Source organism: Grampus griseus, assembly GCF_964374135.1.
Source record: "Grampus griseus genome assembly, chromosome: 2".
In the NCBI taxonomy this organism is placed as follows: domain Eukaryota; kingdom Metazoa; phylum Chordata; class Mammalia; order Artiodactyla; family Delphinidae; genus Grampus; species Grampus griseus.
The window spans coordinates 28960518-28984460 of record NC_139018.1 but is presented as its reverse complement, the minus strand read 5'-3'; the positions used below and the strand labels follow the sequence as shown (position 1 = coordinate 28984460).

Below are 23943 nucleotides of genomic sequence, written 5' to 3'. Positions count from 1 at the left end.
AAGTAAACAAATGGGACCTAATGAAACTTAAAAGCTTTCACGCAGCAAAGGAAACCATAAAGAAGACCAAAAGACAACCCTCAGAATGGGAGAAAATATTTGCAAATGAAGCAACTGACAAAGGATTAATCTCCAAAATTTATAAGCAGCTCATGCAACTTAATAACAAAAAAACAAACAACCCAATCCAAAAATGGGCAGAAGACCTAAATAGACATTTCTCCAAAGAAGATATACAGACTGCCAACAAACACATGAAAGAATGCTCAACATCACTAATCATTAGAGAAATGCAAATCAAAACTACAATGAGATATCATCTCACACCAGTCAGAATGGCCATCATCAAAAAATCTAGAAACAATAAATGCTGGAGAGGGTGTGGAGAAAAGGGAACCCTCTTACACTGTTGGTGGGAATGTAAATTGATACAGCCACTGTGGAGAACAGTATGGAGGTTCCTTAAAAAGCTACAAATAGAACTACCATATGACCCAGCAATCCCACTACTGGGCATATACCCTGAGAAAACCATAATTCAAAAAGAGTCATGTACCAAAATGTTCATTGCAGCTCTATTTACAATAGCCCAGAGATGGAAACAACCTAAGTGTCCATCATCGGATGAATGGATAAAGAAGATGTGGCACATATATACAATGGAATATTACTCAGCCATAAAAAGAGACGAAATTGAGCTATTTGTAATGAGGTGGATAGACCTAGAGTCTGTCATACAGAGTGAAGTAAGTCAGAAAGAGAGAGACAAATACCGTATGCTAACACATATATATGGAATTTAAGAAAAAAAAAATGTCATGAAAAACCTAGGGGTGAAACAGGAATAAAGACACAGACTTACTAGAGGATGGACTTGAGGCTATGGGGAGGGGGAAGGGTAAACGGTGACAAAGCGATAAAGAGGCATGGACATATATACACTACCAAATGTAAGGTAGATAGCTAGTGGGAAGCAGCCGCATAACACAGGGAGATCAGCTCGGTGCTTTGTGACCCCTGGAGGGGTGGGATAGGGAGGGTGGGAGGGAGGGAGACGCAAGCGGGAAGAGATATGGGAATATATGTATATATATATATAACTGATTTATTTTGTTGTGAAGCTGAAACTAACATACCATTGTAAAGCAATTATACTCCAATAAAGATGTTAAAAAAAAAAAAAGAGTTAATGAAGTCTTTTTTAAAAACTTTCAGTTTGGGGAGAAATGCATAACCATTAAGAACTCTTTAAAAATCTCAACTTAAGCAAAATACCACTAACGTAGTCACCAGCTGGATCAGTCCTCTGTGAAACACATATCTAAAGTTCACCTGAGAATGACTACATGATGGGATGACATATTGAATTAGTTTTCATTCATGACCAGTAGATTAAGACTCTAAATGGTATTGTGCCATGCTTCTTTCTTTGAACCACTTTCTTGGTTCCAAATACCTATATGTGCACAATAGTTTACAACATAAGACAAAAATAAAAGCCCTTGCATCAGGGCTTGATGCAAGAGGAAAAAGGAAGTAGTGTGTCTTATTATTTCAGCTGAAGAAATAAGGAAGTAAGATCATTTATCAGCAAGCACCATCTTAGACACATCTCTAAAGGGCAGAATAATCGATTCGGCATAACCTTAAAAACAGTAGTAGCTGATGATCTATCAGACTCACCCTTCCACTAATTCAAACCCAAAATCCAAGAAGAAAGAATAATTTAACTGACATTTCTCTTTTAAAAGAAAAAAATTTTTAATTTATGCTTCTGAATTCATGGGTAAAGTTTTAACAGACTAGAATGAAGGCTTTAGGGGTTACAATATTCAAGCATATTAGTTATACCTAAACACACAAAATGGAAATCTGTCATAATATTTTATCCCTCCTTTTTGTTCCTCTTTCCCAAAGAGGATCTTTACCTCAGCGTAACTATGCTTGTCAAAGCCAAAACCTCTCCCTCAAACCACCCTTTTTCCTCTCTCATGCACACTTTTAACATTCCCTTTCCTGACTTAAAATTCACTCCGTTATAACTTCCATAATCTCTATGATCTTCTCACATACTGCACTGACTTTTTGACTAGTAGCTAATGGAAAGTACATGCAATAGAGCTTAAAAGAATATCAATTACTGGACTACCACAAACACAAAGAATAAAGCACTTCAGCACTTTATTACATTGAAAAAAAATTTGTAATTCCTCCTGAAAAATTTCCAATTCAAGCTTGCCAAAACACAGATTAAAATTCAATTTAAATGTCCCACCAAAAAGCCTCAAAACATGCCATAATCCCCAGACACATTTGCAGAAATTTCAAATAATGACTGACAAGTGTTTTGGGGTCACTACATATATATAATGCACACTATATATATACACACACTATATATATGTGTGTGTGTGTGTGTGTATATATATACACACACACACACACTGTCTAAACACAGAAATCAACAAGGAATTCTAGGACTCACCTGAACATACAACAGCTCCAATATATAGAGAACTGACTTTATGCTAGGTATTGTTCTAAGAATTTATATACAAGTGTGTAAAAGGTTTCTCAAGGTGGTACAGTAAATTCACCCAAATAACAATCAATATATAAACGTATCAAATACATAAACAAACAATGCAGGACTTGGCGCAGTGGTTAAGAATCCGCCTGCCAATGCAGGGGACACAGGTTCGAACCCTGGTCTGGGAAGATCCCACATGCCTCGGAGCAACTAAGCCCATGTGCCACAGCTACTGAGCCTGCACACTAGAGCCTGTGCGCCACAACTGCTAAAGCCTGTGTGTCACAACTACAGAAGCCCGCGCGCCTAGAGCCCATGCTCTGCAACAAGAGAACCATCACAATGAGAAGCCCACGCACCACAGTGAAGAGTAACCCCCGCTCACCACAACTAGAGAAAGCCTGCACACAGCAACAAAGACCCAACACAGCCAAAAATAAAAAAAATAAATTTGTTAAAAATTAATTAATTAAAAGAATAAACAAACAAAGCATAGCTGGCTCAAAAAACAATACAAATATCTCTCAGGCAGTGATAAGGAACAGAGATGCAAAATGATGTGGTGCTGAAACCAGAGGCCCACTGGGTTCCTGGTCTAGAAACAGGCGGTGGCAGCTGGGACTTTGGCTTCCCTGGGGAACAGGGACTAAAAGTGCTCCACATGAGACAGAAGGCTTATCATAGCTAGGCCAGAGCTAGGGCTGGGTAGGGCTCTCTTATAAAGAAAACAACTGCCAACTCTGCCTGAGGTCATGGCTTACAGGAAATAACCCCCAGGAAGGTTGCAGGATACAGACACAGCTTCAAAACCAAGAAAGAAACCAGGCCACCTGCTAGGTCTGTGACTGGGTCTGCAATATCCACAGTATCACCAATATCTCTGAGAGGCAGGAACTCTAAGCCTGGTTCTAGAACTGGGGTCCAAAGGCAAGTGTGAAACTACTATACAAGGAGGGAGGTGAACACAAGAGGGACAAGGAAAGTTAGCTGAGACTCAAGAATAGAAGACAACTAAAGGGACTTCCCTGGTGGTCCAGCGGTTAAGACGGACCCGTGTTCGATCCCTGGTCAGGGAACTAGATCCCGCATGCCACAACTAAGAGCCTGCATGCTACAACTAAAAGATCCCACGTGCCACAACTAAAAGATCCCACATGCCACAACTAAAAGATCCTGCATGCCGCAACTAAAGATCCCGCACACCACAACGAAGATCCCATGTGCTGCAACTAAGACCCGGCACAGCCAAATAAATAAATAAATATTTTTTTAAAAAAAAGACAACTAAAGCTGCTGTTATAGTCTGAATGACATTCCATTATCTATTTCCTGAAAGTGTAACTATTAAGACCGTTTCCAGGGCTTTCTCTTACATCTCAGTATTTATAAGATAAATCCTCATTACTTAAGGTAACCAGGAAAAACCTAACACTCTTAAACCTTTTCTACCTTCCCAACAAACCAATAATCACGATAATCTGAAAAGATTACTTTTTTAAATGCAATGAAGTGTCAAAAACCTATTTCTAAATGATAGCCTTTGACAACTCCAAAATCTAGCATCCAGTTTCCCACGGTTAAAGCAAACTGTCTTTATAACTAAATGTGTTGACTATGCCTACACAAACTTTAAGTGATGTAGCATCTCTCAAATTCAGCCTTCCTATTATCAACCAGACACAGGACTTTCCTACCACTAAGAAGGTTGTGGTTTCCAGCTTAAAGATGACACAATTGAAAGGTTCTGAACGGCCATTTAAAATAGTCTCTAGAAAGAATAACTCGAATAAAAAGTGTTTTGGTAAAACAAGCATCAAATTAGTAACCCACCATTTAAATTCTAGACCTACTTCTGCCACTAACTAGCTATGTGACTTTAGCTAACCTAAACTAGGCTTCATCTTTACCCGTAAAACAAACACTATAAGTCTCTAGGGCTTTACTAATTGTAACACTGTAACATTCTTTTAAACTTATGGTAAGAATGTTTGCTAAATGCAGACAAATTCATCATGTATGCGTTTTCTAGAGCTTCAAAGAATTTTATAAATGCCAATAATGCCTGTCCACCGCTCTCTCCTCCCAAAAAGTTACATATGCAAAATCTAAAAATAAACAAAACAACATTTTCTTGAGACAGTTTTCCAAAATACTTTTTAATATGGTAACATATTACATGCTAGAACTTTAACTGAGGTATAATTTATATACACTAAAGTTCACTTTTAAGTGTACACTTCTGAGTTTGAAAAACACATAGTCATGTAAACACCACCACTGTCAAGATATAGAACAGTTAACAGACAATATAGAACACCACAAAAAACTCCCTCCTACCCTGTGTAGTTAAACCATCCCCCCACACCTTGGCAACCACTAGTCAGTTTTCTGTCCCTTTAGTTATGTTTATTCTAAAGTACCATTAAAATGGAACCATACAGTATGTGGTCTTTTGAGTCTGGCTTCTTTCACTTAGCATAATGCATTTGATACCCATCCATGTTGTTGCATGCACTGCCAAACAGTACTCCATTTTTATGAATGTACCAAAGTTTATCAATTCACCAGCTGAGGTTCATCTGGGTTTGTTTCCAGTTTGGGGCATTAGCATATAGATTTGTGTGTGACTACACGTTTTCATTTCACGTGAGTAAATACCTAGGAGTAGAACTACTGGATTATTATGTTAACTGTATGTTTAACTATATATAAGAACCTGCCAACCTGTTTTTTAAAAAGACTATACCAAAAATGAATAAGTTGTTTAATGGTTTTAAGGAAAAGTAAGTTTAGATCTTATGTCACAAACTTCATAGAAAGATCCTAAATAGATCCAGAGGAAATTATTTATTTATCAGAGGAAATTATTTTCCTATGTCCTATTTATAGGAAGTAGGAGTTAACAAAGGAAGTTGATTTGATAAATAATAAATATTCATATTGATAAATATCTGTATTTATCAAATAGACAAAAAAGATTTTTTTAAGACTTTAAAATATGTCATGTTTTACACAAAAGTAAACTCAAAATGGATTAAAGACCTGAATGTAAGGCCAGACACTATCAAACTCTTAGAGGAAAACATAGGCAGAACACTCTATGACATAAATCACAGCAAGATCCTTTTGGACCCACCTCCTAGAGAAACGGAAATAAAAACAAAAATAAACAAATGGGACCTAATGAAACTTAAAAGCTTTTGCATAGCAAAGGAAACCATAAACAAGACGAAAAGACAACCCTCAGAACAGGAGAAAATATTTGCAAATGAAGCAACTGAAAAAGGAATTATCTCCATAATTTACAAGCAGCTCACGCAGCTCAATATCAAAAAGCAAACAACCCAATCTAAAAACCGGCAGAAGAGCTAAATAGACATTTCTCCAAAGAAGATATACAGATTGCCAACAAACATGAAAGAATGCTCAACATCATTCATCATTAGAGAAATGCAAATCAAAACTACAATGAGATATCATCTCACACCCGTCAGAATGGCCATCATCAAAAAATCTAGAAACAATAAATGCTGGAGACGGTGTGGAGAAAAGGGAACCCTCTTGCACTGTTGGTGGGAATGTAAATTGATACAGCCACTATGGAGAACAGTATGGACGTTCCTTAAAAAACTAAAAATAGAACTACCATATGACCCAGCAATCCCACTACTGGGCATATACCCTGAGAAAACCATAATTCAAAAAGAGTCATATACCAAAATGTTCATTGCAGCTCTATTTACAATAGCCAGGACATGGAAGCAACCTAAGTGTCCATCGACAGATGAATGGATAAAGAAGATGTGGCACATATATACAATGGAATATTACTCAGCCATGAAAAGAAACGAAATTGAGTTATTTGTAGTGAGGTGGATGGACCTAGAGTCTGTCATACAGAGTGAAGTAAGTCAGAAAGAGAAAAACAAATACTGTATGCTAACACATATATATGGAATCTAAGGGAAAAAAAAGGTCATGAAGAACCTAGGGGCAAGACGGGAATAAAGACACAGACCTACTAGAGAATGGACTTGAGGATATCGGGAGGGGGAATGGTAAGCTGTGACAAAGAGAGAGTGGCATGGACATATATACACTACCAAACGTAAAATAGATAGCTAGTGGGAAGCAGCCGCATAGCACAAGGAGATCAGCTTGCTGCTTTGTGACCACCTAGAGGGGTGGGATAGGGAGAGTGAGAGGGAGGGAGGGAGACGCAAGAGGGAAGAGATATGGTAACATATGTATATGTATAACTGATTCACTTTATTATAAAGCAGAAACTAACACACGATTGTAAAGCAATTACACTCCAATAAAGATGTTAAAAAAAAAAATGTCATGTTTGAAATCACAGTCGTAAGCTCTATAGGGACTTCCCTGGTGGTCCAGTGGCTACGACTCCACACTCCCAATGCAGGGGCCCGGGTTTGATCCCTGGTCAGGGAACTAGATCCCACATGCCGTGACTAAAGATCCTGCATGCCACAACTAAAGATCCCCCATGCCACAACGAAGATCCCAAGATCTAAGACCCGGCACAGCTACATAAATAAATAAATATTTTTTTAAAAAAAAAGCTCTATAGGTCACTAACTCTGTCCGTGTGCGCACCCACTTCAGTCTAGCTAGAATGTGGGTTTAAACTGTCTATTTAGAATGGAAGGTTCCAAGTGGTTAAGTCTTCACAAATTCTGGTCATTTGGAACATAAATGAGAAAGACATAATAAAAAAGATTTGATCTTTCCAACTCACTTGTTCAACTGGCCGTCAGAAACAATTCTTAGTTCTTAGGACTTCCCTGGTGGTGCAGTAGTTAAGAATCCGCTTGCCAACACAAGGGACATGGGTTTGATCCCTGGTCTGGGAAGATCCACATGCCATGGAGCAACTAGGCCCGTGCGCCAGAACTACTGAGCCCATGCACCGCAGCTACTGAAGCCCATGCATTCTAAGGCACGTGCTGCAACTAGTGAAGCCCGAGTGCCTAGAGCCCGTGCTCCGCAACAAAGAGAAGCCACCGCAATGAGAAGCCCACGCACCACAATGAAGAGTAATTCCCGCTCACCGCAACTAGAGAAAGCCCATGCACAGCAACAAAGAGCCAAAGCAGCCAAAAAGGGGAAAAAAAGAAGAAATAATTCTTAGTGCTTAATGAGAGGACCTATTTATGAAAGTCTCCACTTGGTCCTTATCAATCTCCTGGTTTCACTCCTTTTTTTGGGGGGGGGGGCCCTCGCCAAATGGCATGCAGGATCGTAGTTCCCTGACCAGGAATCGAATCCGTGCCCCCTGCAGTGGAAACACAGAGTCTTAACCACTGGACCACCAGGGAAGTCCCTCTCTTTTTTATCCAACTAAGATTTCACAGTCCAACAATATAATCACTCCTTGAACTCAATTCAATGTTTCCCATGTCTCTCTCCTTCACACTCTCCTAGCAAAATTCCAGCTAACCTTCTCCAAGACTGCAACAGAGCAGTGGAATCTTGAAGAAGATAACATATCCAGGCAGAATGGTTATTGTCATAAATTCACACTTAACAACTTCAACCAAGTTCGTGCACCTGACAAACAGTGAGGCCAAACAAATCAAAACATCGGAGTTTGGAGTGAAGAAAAATTTATTGCAAGGACCAAGCAAGGAGGATGGGGCAGCTCATGCTCAAAAGGCCCTAACTCCCTGATGGTTTTCAGGGAAGAAGTTTTACAGGCAAAATTGCAGGGAGGGCTGCAGGGTGTGTGACCTTCCTCTGAGTGGGTGGTGATGAGGTAACAGGTGTTGTTCTAGGAATCTCAATCATCAGCCTCTGGTTCCAACCAGTCTGGGGTCCACGTGCTTATGCTTAGCCTGAAGTTACCACACTCCACCTGGGTGGGGGGCCTTAGTTCCTATAGAACTCAGAGGTATGTATGTATCAAATTGCTATGCACATCCTCTGAGGAAGAACCAGGACTCTGCCCATCATTGCACTGGGGCTTCTTTCTGCATTCCTACACTCCCCCAATTAGCAACTGTTTGAATCTGCCCTTTGGAACTCAGGGAAGGTCTAGCAGACTGAAAGCCTTTTTTCTGCAAACAAGAAACAGGGACAGGGAAAGGCCTCTGTGCCTGGGAGGGCCCCATAGGGTCCCGCCCAGTTTCAATATCGCTCTAAAAGTTCCCCGTAGTTGCTGCTTTATACTTTTTCCTCAGTTCTTAAACATCTCTCCCCTCCTCTCCATTTCCTCCCAACTCTTTTTTTTTAAATTTATTTATTTTATTTATTTTTGGCTGTATTGGGTCTTCGTTGCTGCGTGTAGGCTTTCTCTACTTGTGGCAAGCGGGGGTTACTCTTCATTGCGGTGCACGGGCTTCTCATTGCGGTGGCTTCTCTTGTTGCCGAGCACGGGCTCTAGGCGCACGGGCTTCAGTAGTTGTGGCAAGCGGGCTCAGTAGTTGTGGCACGTAAGCTTAGTTGCTCCACGGCATGTGGGGTCTTCCTGGACCAGGGCTCAAACCCATGTCCCCTGCATTGGCAGGCGGATTCTTAACCACTGCGCCACTGGGGAAGTCCCCCTCCCAACTCTTTTAATTTGACACTTTCATTAAGAAAATGGAAGCTACATGCAAGAAACTATGATAGGCAACTGTGGGAGTTACAAAGAATAAGTCAAAGTAACACGGATCCTGTTCCCAGTATGTACATAATCTAGTTAGGGGGGAAAATGTAAACTTAACTATAATGCAAAGCAGACAATATGCCATATAACATTGGTATAAAGTGCTAAAGAATCAAAAGAGAAAGAAAAAATGTAGAGAAAGTGATAAGAAAGCCCTCATGTAAGGAGATGGTTCTATTATGGCTTGGAAGGACAACAAAGAAAAAGCATTCAAAGCAGAGCAAACAACCTTAATGAAAAGACAAAAAGGGAGAAAGTAAAGGGTATATAAGGAGAGGAGGTTAAAAAGATCAATGCAGCTAGAACATGAGGAACTACAGAGTTCTACTGCAATGTTTGATAATGGTAGTTAGGAAATAGGAAACAAAATTTTCAGTGAGTGTGATATAGAACTCAACTTTATCCACTATAAAATGAAAATATGGAGTATTTTCAAGTAAATGAAAACGAATGTCCTTTCCAGGTCTAAATTCCAAATGATGGAGCTTATACAGACAACTAGTTTTAAAGTAAAAGATACTCATAAAGCATGTTTCATCAATTTCATGTGAAATTTATCATGACTTTTAAAGTGGTTTTAAACTATTTGTCTAAACTACAATTTTTCAAAAATCCTGCTTACTCTTTCCAAAACTGTAACCAAAGGGAGTATGGAATGGGGCAGGGAGTGGGGGGAGCATTCAAGATATTTAATATTACACCCAGTCTAAATTTCAAAGTAATTTAATTAAACATTTCCACAAGGAAAAGCCAAGTATTTTAGTGGTATTCTCAAAAGTCAAGAGTCATATTTTTACTGATATTAACTTGTGACACGTTGTTGTCCATAAGCTTTATAGAACATAACTAGCTGTTGTTCATTATACTCATTCAATAAGTAAGTATTGATTACCAAGCAGTATTACAGTACTACACACAAAATCACAGAATTTTATAGGCTAACAGAGAGAAGAAAAATCAAGATAATTTTAAAGAATAATGAAGTGGGGGGATGGGGCCTCACCATACCAGACATCTAAATTTATTACAAAGCTACAGTAAATAAAGACAGTGTAGTACTGCCTCATGGATAGGCAAATAGAGAGAGCATAAAAAACAGGCCCATGCGTATACAGAACATGACATATGACTTAAGATTCTCACTGTAGGGCATTCCCTGGCGGTCCAGTAGCTAGGACTCGGTGCTTTCACTGCCGAGGGCCAGGGTTCAATCCCTGGTTGGGGAACTAAGATCCCACAAGCCACGTGGTGTGGCCAAAAAAAAAAAAACCAGATCCTCACTATAGATCAGTGAGGAATGGATGATACTCAATAAATGGGGTGTTAGTACTACTTATTTTCTATATGGAAAAACTGAATTATATTCATTGTATTATTCACTGTAATTTTTAGAATAATTTAAATATTTCAGCATCAAAAAAACTTTAAAGATCTAGTCCAATGACTTCACTTTATTAAAGAAGAAACAAAGACCCAGAGAAGTTAAAACATTTAGCCAAATCACAGAGCGTGGCAGCACAGGAATTAAACTCGTATCTCATGATTTATTCATTCGGGAATTGGCATTCCCTCATTTAATACACACAAAATACTTCCACCCACCCCAACTTCAAGTTACCCATGATATCAACATATCAACAGACACAAATCAGAAGTGGAGGAAGCCACAAAACGTATGGTGAAAGAAAAAGCCGATACTTCTTTCATTTTCTTCCATCTCCAAATCTTCTTTCAAGGAAATTAGCCAAAAAATATAGTCCTCCCCTCAAAGATTAATCTTATCTAAACCCAAACTAATGACAAAGAAGTGTTCCATGGGTCAGTATGCAGGGGTTTCAGAAAGAAAGAAAAGAATGTCAAGAACTGTGATTCCCCATCATAAATATCTATGAACATTAAGTATTTTAGATAGTGCTGTTATTAGGCCCAACATTTTTCAGGCACAAGTTCCATCAACCTCGTATCTCACTCAGTTTGTTTCCAGAGGATGTTAAACATTTACACTTAGAGATTTTCACAAAGACCAGTTAAACAAACACTACTAAAGGCTGTCCAAAAATAAATGCTCCAATTCCAAGAGTCAATTAAGGTATAGAGAGAAATGACATCTTCTCTAGGAAAGCACTCAATCTCAGGTTACTAGGGTTTCCATCATCTGTTAATTCAGATAAAACTTTCCTTCCATAAATCACCCCCCGGGATACATGACAGGAGTATTGATAGTGAAGGAAGAGAGACTGGTAGACAGCCTATGTTCAAACTTAGAAATCCCAGTTTAAACTCTGACCACCACTACCACACATTCTATAAAGAATGCAAATTTGACTGCATTTGATTCAATTACTTTAGCACTGAGGGGTAAGAATATGAGTCCATCACTTGCTCTATGATTTGGGGCAAACTGCTTAACCTCTGTGCTTCAGATTCCTCAACTGGAAAGTAAGGATAATAACAGTACCTACTCTCGTAGGGATTATTGTAGGATTAAATTAGTGCATGTAAAGCACTTCGAGCAAAGCCTGGAATACAGCGTTAGCTGTTGGTAGTATTATTATTATTACCTGATACCCTTACTAGACTATCAGTTCTCACGTGTGGCTCAAATACAGAATAGTTTTTGAGCCAGATCATGCAATATTAATGTTCCTGAATCAATGATTCAATTGCAAAAATTCAAAAAGCAGCTCTACAACACACAGTCTGAAGTCTTCCTTTTGAATCATTTACTTATCAAAGTTCTCACAAATATTAATCAACAGCAAATGTTTACTTAACTCCAAGAAACCACTATGAATTATCACTATGATATGGAACTTCTGAAAAATCTTATACTTGAAATATTTTTCATTTTACTTTTAATTACAAATTAATCTCTGATCTTACAAATCAGATAAGTCTAGATCCATTATATAGTAATAAAACACACTGAACTTTCTGTTAAAGTATTTACTATCAATCTGCAAATTTGCCTTTGTAAAAGATTTTAACCACAAAAAAAAAAAAATCAGTAAGTGCTCAACATCTTTAGTCACCTGGAAATTGCAAATTAAAACCATTCTAAGATATCACTTTACACCCATTAGAATGGCTAAAAGTCAAAAAGACGAACAACCCAAGTGGTGGCAAAGACATGGAGCAACTGGAGAACCATTCAGCAATTGCCTATAAAGTTAAACATATATCTGCCCTGTGACCCAACAATTCCACTCCTAGGTATTCGACCAAGAGAAATGAAACATATGTTTAAAAGACTTGTACAAGAATGCTTACAGCAGTCTTATTCATAACAGGCAAAAAAAACAAAAACAAAAACAAAAAAAACAGAAATAATGCAAATGTCTATCAACAGGAGAATGGAAAAACAAAGTGTATTATATTTATAAAATGGAATACTATGCCACCTAGGAAGTTATCTGGTGTTTACAAAAATGTTTTGAATTTACTATTCAGTGAAGAAGTCTTATTTTTATTCTCTTCAAATTCTCTCTCATTTTAAAATGCATTTTAAACAATCCCTAGTTGAAGATAATTTTTATTCTGAAAATAACCTTATTTTTTGTTTGTTTAGTAACTAACTTGAGTTTTCTTGCCACAATATAAACTTTTGAGAAATGTTTTAATTGGTGCTTTTAAGAGGCAAATAAATCCCAGGGTTTTATTAAATGATTCTCCCACAGAAACTCTTAAATGTATTTGCACATACATATTTTTCTTATGCATTCCTGGTGCATGTTCATCCTGAGTAGAGTGCTCTCTCCAGAAATTACCCACGTGTAGAAATAAGACTGGCTTAAAATGGCTACTGTGATGGAAATGGTGTCTTAGGGAGATACAACTTTGACTTGAGGTAAATTAAATAGTTAACAAACTGTGGTTTAGAGAATGCTTTAATGGCATTTTATTTTAAAGGCCATACCATTGCTGTAATTTTCTATTGGTTATGGTTTCCTTAGTAATAAAAGTGTACAAAACAAAATGAATCTCAAAAACATGTTAAACAAAAGAAGTCAGATAAAAAGAGTACATATGGGGTTTTGGTTTGTTTTTTGGTTTTGGGGGGTTTTTTTGGCCGCACCACGCGGCATGCAGGATCTTAGTTCCCTGATCCTCGAACCATGCCCCCTGCATTGAGAGTGCAGAGTCTCAACCACTGGACCACGAGGGAAGTCCCAAGAGTACATACGGTATTACTGCAAATATATGAAATTCAAAAACAACAGTAACTTAACTTAAAGGAAATACTTAAAGGTTAAAGATCACATTTAAAATATTTGGCTAGTGATCGAATAAATTCAAATTTAAGAAATCAGTTACTATTTTCTCTTTATGTTAACATTTTAAATATTTAAAATACTTTAAAAGGTATATATCTCAATCTTATGTATCGCTAATGGGAATGTAAATTGGTCCTACAACCTTTCTGGAGAGCAACTGTGCAATGTTTTGCTCTCTTCAAAGCCCTAAGAAATGTATACCTTGACTTGATAGTTCCATTTACAGGAATCTATCTTAAAAATACAGAAATGTGGGACTTCCCTGGTGGCGCAGTGGTTAAGAAGCCACCTGACAATGCAGGGTACACGGGTTCGAGCCCTGGCCTGGGAAGATCCCACATGCCGCAGAGCAACTAAGCCTGTGAGCCACAACTACTGAGCCTGCGCTCTAGAGCCCAAGAGCCATAACTACTGAAGCGTGCGCCTAGAGCCCGTGCTCCACAACAAAGAAAAGCCAGTGCACCGCAGCGAAGAAAAGCCCCCGCTCTCCGCAACTAGAGAAAGCCCGCGGGCAGCAACGAAGACCCAACGCAGCCATAAATAAATAAATTTATTTTTTAAAGAACACAGAAATGTGGACAAAGATTTGGGTTTCGCATATTCACTAAAGTTTTGTTTATAATAACTGGAAATTAGCAATCTAAATGTGAACACTATGGACACTGGTTGTATAAATGATGTATCCATTATTGGAACATTCTTCAGCTCTTTTAAACTGTTTTCAAATAATTGTAATGATATTAAAATGTATGTTAATAAAATGTATGTTAATAAAAGTGTCTGAATTTTATTGTAAGAACACAAGTTATACCCCTCACTAACTAGGTCTACTGGAGGGGGAAAAAAAGACCAAAAGAGTAAGAACATTCATTAAAGAAACACACCATTAGTAGTATATTATTTCAGATACGAACAGCCAACTCAGCAAATGAAGTCAAAGTCCTTCAGGGTATGCTAACAAATCTATAACAAGAAAAACTCACAGAATTCAATGCAGTGCAAATATATATCAATCATATTTAATTTGAACTGGGGAAAATAATTAGATAATTTAGTGATTTTCCACAGGACTGAGCTCAGCTCTTTTACAAAGCAACAAAAGAAGAAGGGAAAGGCACAGCAAGAAGTCAAGCCAGCAATCTGATTTCCCAGGAAATTAGCTCTTTCTTGGCAAAGTACTGGCCTCATATTCTAAAGAAGCAGAACTCTACAGAGATGAGACACAAAAAATTCAAATACTCCGTAAAAGATGTATACTTTTGCCTTTGCTTGTAAGACCTCCAAAAGAGAATAATTAATGCCTCTTAAAATAGGAAAAAAGTTAAAAGCCCAATTTAGAGTTAAATGTTCTATAAATAATGTTTCTTTCAAAATGCTAAGTAATCTCACAAGTTGTAAAATAACTGTATTTTTATTTTTTTTTAAATGAAAGGAAAATACCATGCTATTTCTAACCTTCAACTAGGATTACAAGGAAAAGGAAACTTTGATATTATTGATATTAATTCTGGATTTTAAATTTACCAAGGTTAACAAAAATACTTATAATTTCTCTATAATGTTTTCAATCGTCACTATAAAACATTTCCTTCAATCTCCAACTTAAAATAAAAAAGCCTTAGTATTTGATCTTCCTTCAGAAAAAGACTATCTGTTAATAGTCCAAAAGAAGAGTCTTCTTAAGATAAAAAGGTAATAGGATAGGTGAGTTAAAGAAGGAAAAGGGGGGAGGGGTAGGAAAAGGGGCCATAATAGAAGCTTTTCTTCTTTTAAGCCACATGTTTAAAAATCTGACCCTGATTTCCATTAAATGGTCCAGCACTGAAGCTTCTGCAGAACTATGGGACATGGTCGCCCAGTAGGCAGAAAAATGGCAGCTGAACTTCATATAGTATTCAAGTATAAAGCAATGTAATGATGAAATTAGACAACCATATATTTAAATCAGCAGGTTCATTTATAACCCATTCTTGCAACTCTAAACTGTTTCCCTCAGCACCATGACCCCAACTGCCACACTAGACCAAAAGGCCAACAAAATGCTACTTCAAAGAATCAGTAACAAAGCAGAAAATTTTATTAAACTTTCCTAACAAGCCAATAAACAAAAAGTAATGGTCTCAACAAATGGTGCTGAGACAACTGGATAACCATATGTAAAAGAATTACGTTGGGCCCCTTCTCCATACCATACACAAAAATTAACCCAAAATAGATCAAAGAACTAAACATAAGAACTAAAATTTGTATAAACTCTTAGAAGAAAACATAGGCATAAATATTCATGACCCTGGATTAGGCGATTGTTTCTTAGATATTATACCAAAAGCACAAACATAGCACTATATCAAAGTGAAAAAGTTTTATGTTTCAAAAAAAGTTTCGTGCATCAAGAATGTGAAAATAGGGGCTTCCCTGATGGCGCAGTGGTTAAGAATCCGCCTGCCAGTGCAGGGAACACAGGTTCGAACCCTGGTCCAGGAAGATCCCACATGCCGCGGAGCAACTAAGCCCGTGCGCCACAACTACTGAGCCTGCAAGCCACGTGCCACAACTACTGAAGCCCGCACACCTAGAGCCCGTGCTCCGCAACAAGAGAAGCCACCGTAATGAGAAGCCCGCGCACAGCAACAGAGAGTAGCCCCAGCTCGCCGCAACTAGAGAAAGCCTGCATGCAGCAACGAAGACCCAACGCAGCCAAAGATAAATTAATTAATTAATTTTAAAAAAGAAAGGAAGAAAGTGGAAATACAAGCCACATATTGGGAGAAAATATTTGCAAATCATACATCTGACAAGGGACTTGTATCCAGAACATATAAAGGTTTTTCACAACTCATAACTCAATAATAAAAGATGACCCCGTTTTTAAATGAAGACCCAACGCAGCCAAAAATAAATTAATTAATTTAAAAATAAATAAATAAAGTCAATTCCAGTTTTTCTAACTGCCACATTGCTTATAATCACAGTATCTGGGATATTAGCCCTTCCTAGAAAGAGAAGTCTAATATTGTTATAATTACTAATAAAAAAAATTAACATCATCATGTGTTGAGTGCCCACTATAAGCAAGGTACTACATAAAATGCTTTTCATTTAATTCTCAGCTTAGTTAAGGAGGATAAGCTCTATTTTATAGACGACAAAACTGAGGCTACAAGAGATTTAATAAACTGCCCAATTAGTCAATTAGTAAATGACAGATCCAGGATTCAAAAACATGGTCATACAATGATAAAACTTGGATTTTTCTTCCATTCTATCATTCTTACTCAGAACACAAATGATGCTTTTTTCAATATCATAATATGCTATTACAAATATACTTCTGTGATCATCAGGCTATTCTATGACTCCATGAGATTCTAGGTTGAAAAAAAAGTTTATCGTGATGAAATAATCCTGGGAGCTAAAATTCCTGATAACAAAGTCAGCTATATTAAAAATAACTAGGTAAATAAACCCTTATAAATTATGCAAAGCAGTACCACATGACACAATTGAAAGGTACCCATGGAGTACTTGTGCACAGCTGACCAGGACAAAAGCATCACTTTTACTTTTCTAAGGCCAAAGGAAGTCAATTTTAAAGATATAAATTTTGCTTTTTTCTGTGTTCCTGACTTCCCTGACTTTGCCTTTATTCAGGAGCCAAGCAGTGTTCTATGGCTTTAAATCCCTCTTCCTCCCCAACTAAACTGGAAAAAAACTGGATAATAATCATTTTCCTAATTAACTATATCCACCTTAATATAAACAAGTTACCACAATTAATATGTTGCTATCTAATCAGAGAACTCAAGACTTTGATCCTGAAGGTAAGGTATCAGCAAGCAAGTAGGGAGAAACAGTTTCGGTAGAGAGGGAAAGGGAAGTCACTGAACATTAATTATTAAGCAGCCCCTTGGTTAATCCATTTAAGATGACTGGGAGTCTCTTCCTACTGCCTAATCCCAGACTCCATTAGAAAGGACAACTGGGAAGACTTGGCCTAGTTACAACTGTTGGGCACCTATTCCCAAGAACCGGAGAAGCAGAGACAAGTGTCCAGCCTTCTAAATCCACATGGTCCTGCAAAGCCTCCCATCCTAGGACTAGCAATTCTCAGTGTATTCATTTGTATTCTGACACGCTTTCCTGAGAGGAACACAACAAAGAAAGAGTTCTAACAAGCACAGCGAAAAATATGTCCGTGCGAGAATGTTGCAAATAGGATCATCCTCCTTTACATATGTCACTCCAGGAAAACTGCCAAGAAAGGCTCACTCCTCTAGACATACTTCCTGCAGATCCTCCGACTCCTCCTCAAACATATCAGTATTCTCCTCATTCTCCCTTAGTCTCAATCCTTTTGCCCCAAGATTTACAAGTGCATATTTTATATTCTCAAAAATATATGGCAATAGGATAATGACATCCTATTTATCATTACCTGTGTCTCATATCTGAACAAACGTCCTAAAGCCTTATATAGAATTTCCATCTTTAATAATGAGATTTCCAATACATTATATTACTGAATATAAATTTTCTTTGCAAATAAATTTTTCTTTCTTTCCAAAAAATTGTATTTCTTTGCAAATAAAGGATTTATCATAATGTCAAGATAAAAAATAATATAGCAAAAAAATTTAAGGAGTACAATTGTTTCCTTTCTCCCTAGCCCCACCAAGGAAACATATATCAGAGTTCAGAAACTGGCAGAATTAAAGATCCATTCCATAGAAATCAAAATTTATTAAACACAATACATGTATTTTGGCAAGTCCAAAATAAAACGTAGCTTTCCGGGCTTCCCTGGTGGCGCAGTGGTTGAGAATCCACCTGCTAATGCAGGGGACACGGGTTCGAGCCCTGGTCTGGGAGGATCCCACATGCCGCAGACCAACTGGGCCCATGAGCCACAACTACTGAGCCTGCGGGTCTGGAGCTTGTGCTCCACAACAAGAGACCGTGACAGTGAGAGGCCCGTGCACCACGATGAAGAGTGGCCCCCGCTCGCTGCAACTGGAGAAAGCCCTTGCACAGAAACGAAGACCCAACACAGCCAAAAATAAATAAATAAATTTATTTAAAATAAAAAAAACGTAGCTTTCCAAGTACTCTATTAAAAGACTTTTTTTAAGGTAATAAGTTTACCACGGGACCTTTTCTGATAAAAGGAATTCTCCCAGCAAACTAAAAACCAGATGTTGGGGTTCTGTACTTTCACAGAACTAGATTTTCAGGCAGCACATTTCCATTAGGATTTATTGTATGAGTAGTTGAAGAGAAAGAAGCAGAGAAAGCAGATCAGAAGCGATGTGTAAAAGACAAAACTTTATTGAAATAGAAAATAAACTTAATGAACTAGTGTTAATTGAACTTCCACTTTTAAAAACCATTTACCTGAATAATCTTTGAAACTGGAAAATGAGCCTCACTAAATTGTACCATCAGGAGCAGTTTCTCTGGAATTTAAAAACCACCATTTTTTCAACTACAAATTAACAAATCTCACTGTAAAAACGGTTGAGCAATCAGAGATATTCCTAGATAAGTATGATTAAATTATGGGTGAATAATAAGTCAACTGAATAAAGTCCATTCATTAAAAAGCAAGTAAGTAATCAAACTAGTTAATGTCCACAATTATGACGAATGAATTTTATATTTTTCCCACACTCGATTACTAAGATTTTACATTCTTCCATCAGTTAGTAAAGAACTGAATGATCAGGCTTCCCTGGTGGCGCAGTGGTTGAGAGTCCGCCTGCCGATACAGGGGACACGGGTTCGTGCCCCGGTCCAGGAAGATCCCACATGCCGCGGAGCAGCTAGGCCTGTGAGCCATGGCCGCTGAGCCTGCGTGTCTGGAGCCTGTGCTCTGCAACGGGAGAGGCCACAACAGTGAGAGGCCCACGTACCGCAAAAAAAAAAAAAAAAAAAGAACTGAATGATCTATACAAAAGTGCCCATCAATTGTACAATGACTTAACCATTTTGGTGGTAGGGATACTACATTTAACTCAAAGCAAGTAATTCAAAAGCTTTCATCCTTGGAACCTCTGTCACAAAAAATTAGTAAATTTGTTTTATGAAAAGACTGCTTATGTTTTTCAACTCAAAAATGAAATAATTACATGTTTCATAGTCTTCCAAACAAAAATTAAAATTTTGTAAAAATATAATAAAAACATGAAATAGAACTAAAAATTATTTGAGAAAAAAATCTAAAAATCCTGATGCAAAGCTACTCCAAAAGTTTCTTCACAATTTCATAAAACATTAATGAAAGGGTTATAAATCCCCTAGATTAAAGATTTTAAAGAGAGCTATAAGAATCTCTTTCAGTTTTCAATACTGTTTTCTCTGTCCTTACATCCATTAAAACAAACATGAATCAACTCTTTCTAAATATAAACCATCTAGTCTTACAGAAGAAAAATCAAACGAAGAACAGCACAAAACATACATATATATTCTTAATATAGCTTAAAATAAGTATATAGATTACATTTGGGTCCCTCAAACAAGTTAAATTTACAACTCTATGCCAGATCCAGATCATTCTCAAGGGAGAAAACCATCAAAACAAAAGCTCCTGCTTAATAAACTATTTACTTTGTAGTTAAAACTCTATCCCAGGTGCATCTGAGCATTATTACTATGTCTTCTCTCTTCAAAAACCTAGAAATCTAAAATACACAAGTATATCTGGTTCCCTTAAAAATGCTTTTATATTATATATTTTGTATTAAGGCCATGAAAACTTCAGAATTCCTTACTCTCTAAAAAGGAAACACCCTTTTGCTTTTCTCTTTTGAAATGTGTCTTATTTGGTTTTTGCTTACTTTCTATACAGGAACTGATCTCAAACCAGTCTATTTGTGTTGGTTGTTTACTGTCAACACGTCTGTGTATACTTAGGTTTTATACAGACAGTGCTTTACAGTACACTGGTAAAAAAGAAAAGGTAAACAAGAGGGCATGAGTGAAACAAAAGTGGACCACATCTGAGAAACACCACTCAATTTCACCTCTCTACCTCAAATTCCCTTTAGTCCTCCTGTTAAAGATTCTCAGTATTTAAAAAGCGCAACACAATGTATGATAAGGCAAACACAGGAGAAACCAATTCAGAAACTGAAGAAATTTAATAGAATGTATCACCACCTGATAAAATTACCACAAAAAGAAAAATAAATAAGCAATAAACCCGGTCGCTGGATGTCCCTACTGAAGGGCTGCTTTTGCTGCACTGCATGGCTCAAAACAGTTTTACAAACTCTTTTTAATGCAAGAAATACATTTTACATTGTGACCCAGTACACACATGTATGAGCAAAATTTCCCAAAACAATATTTTTCCTTGCCACGTGCAATGGTAGTCAATTCTGTTCTATTCTATTTTATTTTTAATCAATTTAACCCACTAAATTGATTTTATAAATTACTAATAAATCATGATCCACAGTTTGAAAAACACAGGCTTAAAATACGGCATCCCTTATACATTATTAGGATCTTTGTTTTGCAATTTGCTTCTACCTGTCTCTAGCAGGGTAGACAAGTATTTTAAGGTTGCTACATTATTACTGTTTTCAATAAAGCAAGTGGTTCCCCTGACCAACATAAGCCATCACCTGAGATAAATGCAAACTCTCAGGCCCCATCCCAGACCTACTGAATCAGAAACTCTGGGTGGAGCCAGCAGTCTACGTTTTATCAAGCCGTCCAGGTGATTCTGGTTTAAGTTAAAGTTTGAGAACAACGCATTAAAGAATTCAGGACTTTCTTTATCCTCTACACATTTAATAATCCAGTACAGTGCTTACTTTGTGCCAGTCACTATTCTAAAAGTTCCACAGATATTAACTCATGTGAAAAAGCAACCCTAAGAAGTAGGAAGTATTGTTATCCTTATTACACAGATGAAACTTCCAAACAGAGAGAGGTTAAGTTGTCAAAGCTAAGTGGTAGAACTAGAATTCAAATTTATTTCTAATTTGGCGAAAGTTAAGCCTGTTCTCTTCATGCCTCTCTTCTAAGTTCCCGGTCGCACTCCTTTAGTTCAGCTATCCCCTTTTCCCCTTTTAAATTCCCCATATTGTCAATGTCCTTATTTTCTAACATTACTGCTCGCGTCCTAAAACAAATTTCTTTTCTAAAGCATTGGAATGTAAGTCACAACTCTGCTTTTAGAACCCTTTCTCTGGTCCTAGATGGCATCTTAGTATTATGAAGCTGAAGGTTCTACTATTTCTGAAGTCCTTAGAACCTATTAAGGGCCCCATGTTAATTTCTCATATCTACTGTTCCGGCCAGTTTCCACAAGACCTCTAGTCTCTTCCCGAGCAACTTTCTCGCTCCCTCCTACTACACCCTACCTCCCACTCCCTTCCTACAAGGAAACAACTTCTCCCGCCCACCGCCGTGTCATTTTGCTTGACTTATCCCCAACTGAGAGAACTTCCATTCCTCAGCCAAACCCCTCACCACAGTCTCAAATCCGAGCTACCCCTCCAAAACTTTTTTCAAAACCCTGGTTTCCTGGGGACCCTCAGACCTAGGGGTTCCCAGGCCAGTCTTGAATTTCCCATCCCAGACCAGCGGTGGGGGGCAGGGCGCTCCCGTTCCTCCCCAAGCTATTCAAGGTCTCCACGGGTCCGACACTCCAAAGCTCCCCAAGAACCCCAGGAGCGCTCCTCTCTCGGATGGCCGCCTTTCTCAGGAGGATCCTCAGGTGCCTTCCCTGCCTTTCCTCGACGCCCTCGCTGAGACCCCGGCCGCCCTCGGCCTCCCTTCTCCCTCGGACCCGGGCCACTCCCAGTCTCCCGGCCCCCCAGCTTTCTCCTCTCGGGCCGCTCCCGGGCTTCCCGGGTTCCCCTTCCTCCTCGCACCCAAGCTGTCCTGTCCGAGTCACCTGGCCCACGGACCAGGTCGTAACCGGTCACCCCGGGTCACCCCTTTCTCTGGGACCTCAGACACCCCCGTCTCCCCAAGGACCTACCCCCCTCACACACCGGACGCCGGGCAGTGCCCCAGACCCGCGCAGCTAAGCGTCCCAAGGGACCTCCCGGCCTGACCCGCTTGGGTCTGGCCCCAGCCTACCTTGCCACCACGAACTCCGCCGCCAGGAGCCGGGCTGCTCTCCCACCAGCCCAGTCAGCGCGAACTCGCCGCCGCCGCCGCCGCCCCCGCCCTGGCCCCGACCGGGGCCCGACCCGGCCCGCAGTCCAGGCCCCCTTCCGCTGCCTTCCGCCTCAGGAGCGCCGAGCTGGAGTTTCCGCCCCGCGACTGCCCCCAGACCTCAGGTCCGCGTTACCAGTACTCACCTGCCGCTGCCCGCGGCCAACTCCAGTGCCACTGCCTCTACCTCGGGCGCCAGTAGCCACCTAGCGCCACCACCTCCCCCATGACAACAGGCCCACCTCGCTTCACACTTCCTATCTCTCCATTGGGTAGTGGGGCGGCAGCTCTCTGCTCTTATTGGTTTAGTTTACCCGTCCGTCAAAGCTTCCTTCCCACCCCTTTTCCTGACCCGGTATTACCCCCCCCTCCCGGACCTGGAGCGTCCTAGACCAAGCTTTAGTTGTAATTGGTTGATGGTTGGGCAGTTCAAAGTTCTGATAGGCTGCCGAAAGTGTCTGTTAAGTCAATTGGCAAAGTATGTGACGGCCATGGTTGGTTCTAGCTTGGGCACAGTTTGGTTGCGCACAAGGGGCAGACGCTCACGTTCGAGGGGAAGGGTTAACTCTTTGTGGTACAGTGGACTCTGGAAACTCGTCCCTTTCTCCAACTTCCTCCTAAGGAGGAAGCTTATCACTGCTAGCTTACCCAGAGGGTAGTACTTACAAAACAGCAACATCAGCGGTTGTGTTTAAAAATCATTTACAACCCCTTGAGAGAAAAGCAGTATACAGATTAAAATTTCCCCTTCTTGAGGTCCTAAGATGCCCAGTTTCCTTGACGTTCTTTCCAGAAGTCTCCATGCTAAAGGGCAAAGCACAACCGTTTATTTTGCAGAGGTCAGTCCACTTTGGTTGCAGTTAATAAATTGAAGTGGCGTGTTGAGGGTTCTCCAGCTTCCAGACTCACCCCTAGCTGGCTCCTGCGAAGTGACCAGGCAACCAACAGCAAGTTTGGACTAAATGGGCCATATTTTACCCTTGTGATGCTCTGGACAAGAGAATTCGGCTCCCGCAACTTGATTTTTATGCTCAGCAGTTCTTAAATAGCCCTACTAGTTGTGTGTCAGATACTTAAAAACTTGTCTTTTTTTCTAAACCTCTCCTCTTCCTAAGCAGTCTAAATTAGGACCATTGAAAGACTGCAGTTCCTTTCGCATATTGGCACAATGCACAAGAATAAATGATTGCATTTTTACTCATTTGGGTACAAATCACAGTAGATACTTTTGAGAAATTTGGTGTTGCTATAAAAACTCTTGCGCTCCTAGAAATATATCCATCATTAGTTTTTTGCAT

At 39.1% G+C, this 23943-nt stretch overlaps 1 protein-coding gene across 3 annotated transcripts in view; it reads right to left on the bottom strand.

Moving 5' to 3' along the window:
* The window catches only part of NUMB (NUMB endocytic adaptor protein), a 188188-nt gene extending 165283 nt beyond the window's left edge, over positions 1-22905 (bottom strand). For all 3 annotated transcript variants that reach the window (XM_082647388.1, XM_082647389.1, XM_082647390.1), the window contains exon 1: positions 22792-22905. The gene's annotated coding sequence lies outside the window, so the exon portion shown is untranslated. The remainder of the gene's footprint in view (positions 1-22791) is intronic.
* Positions 22906-23943: the final 1038 nt, after the last annotated feature.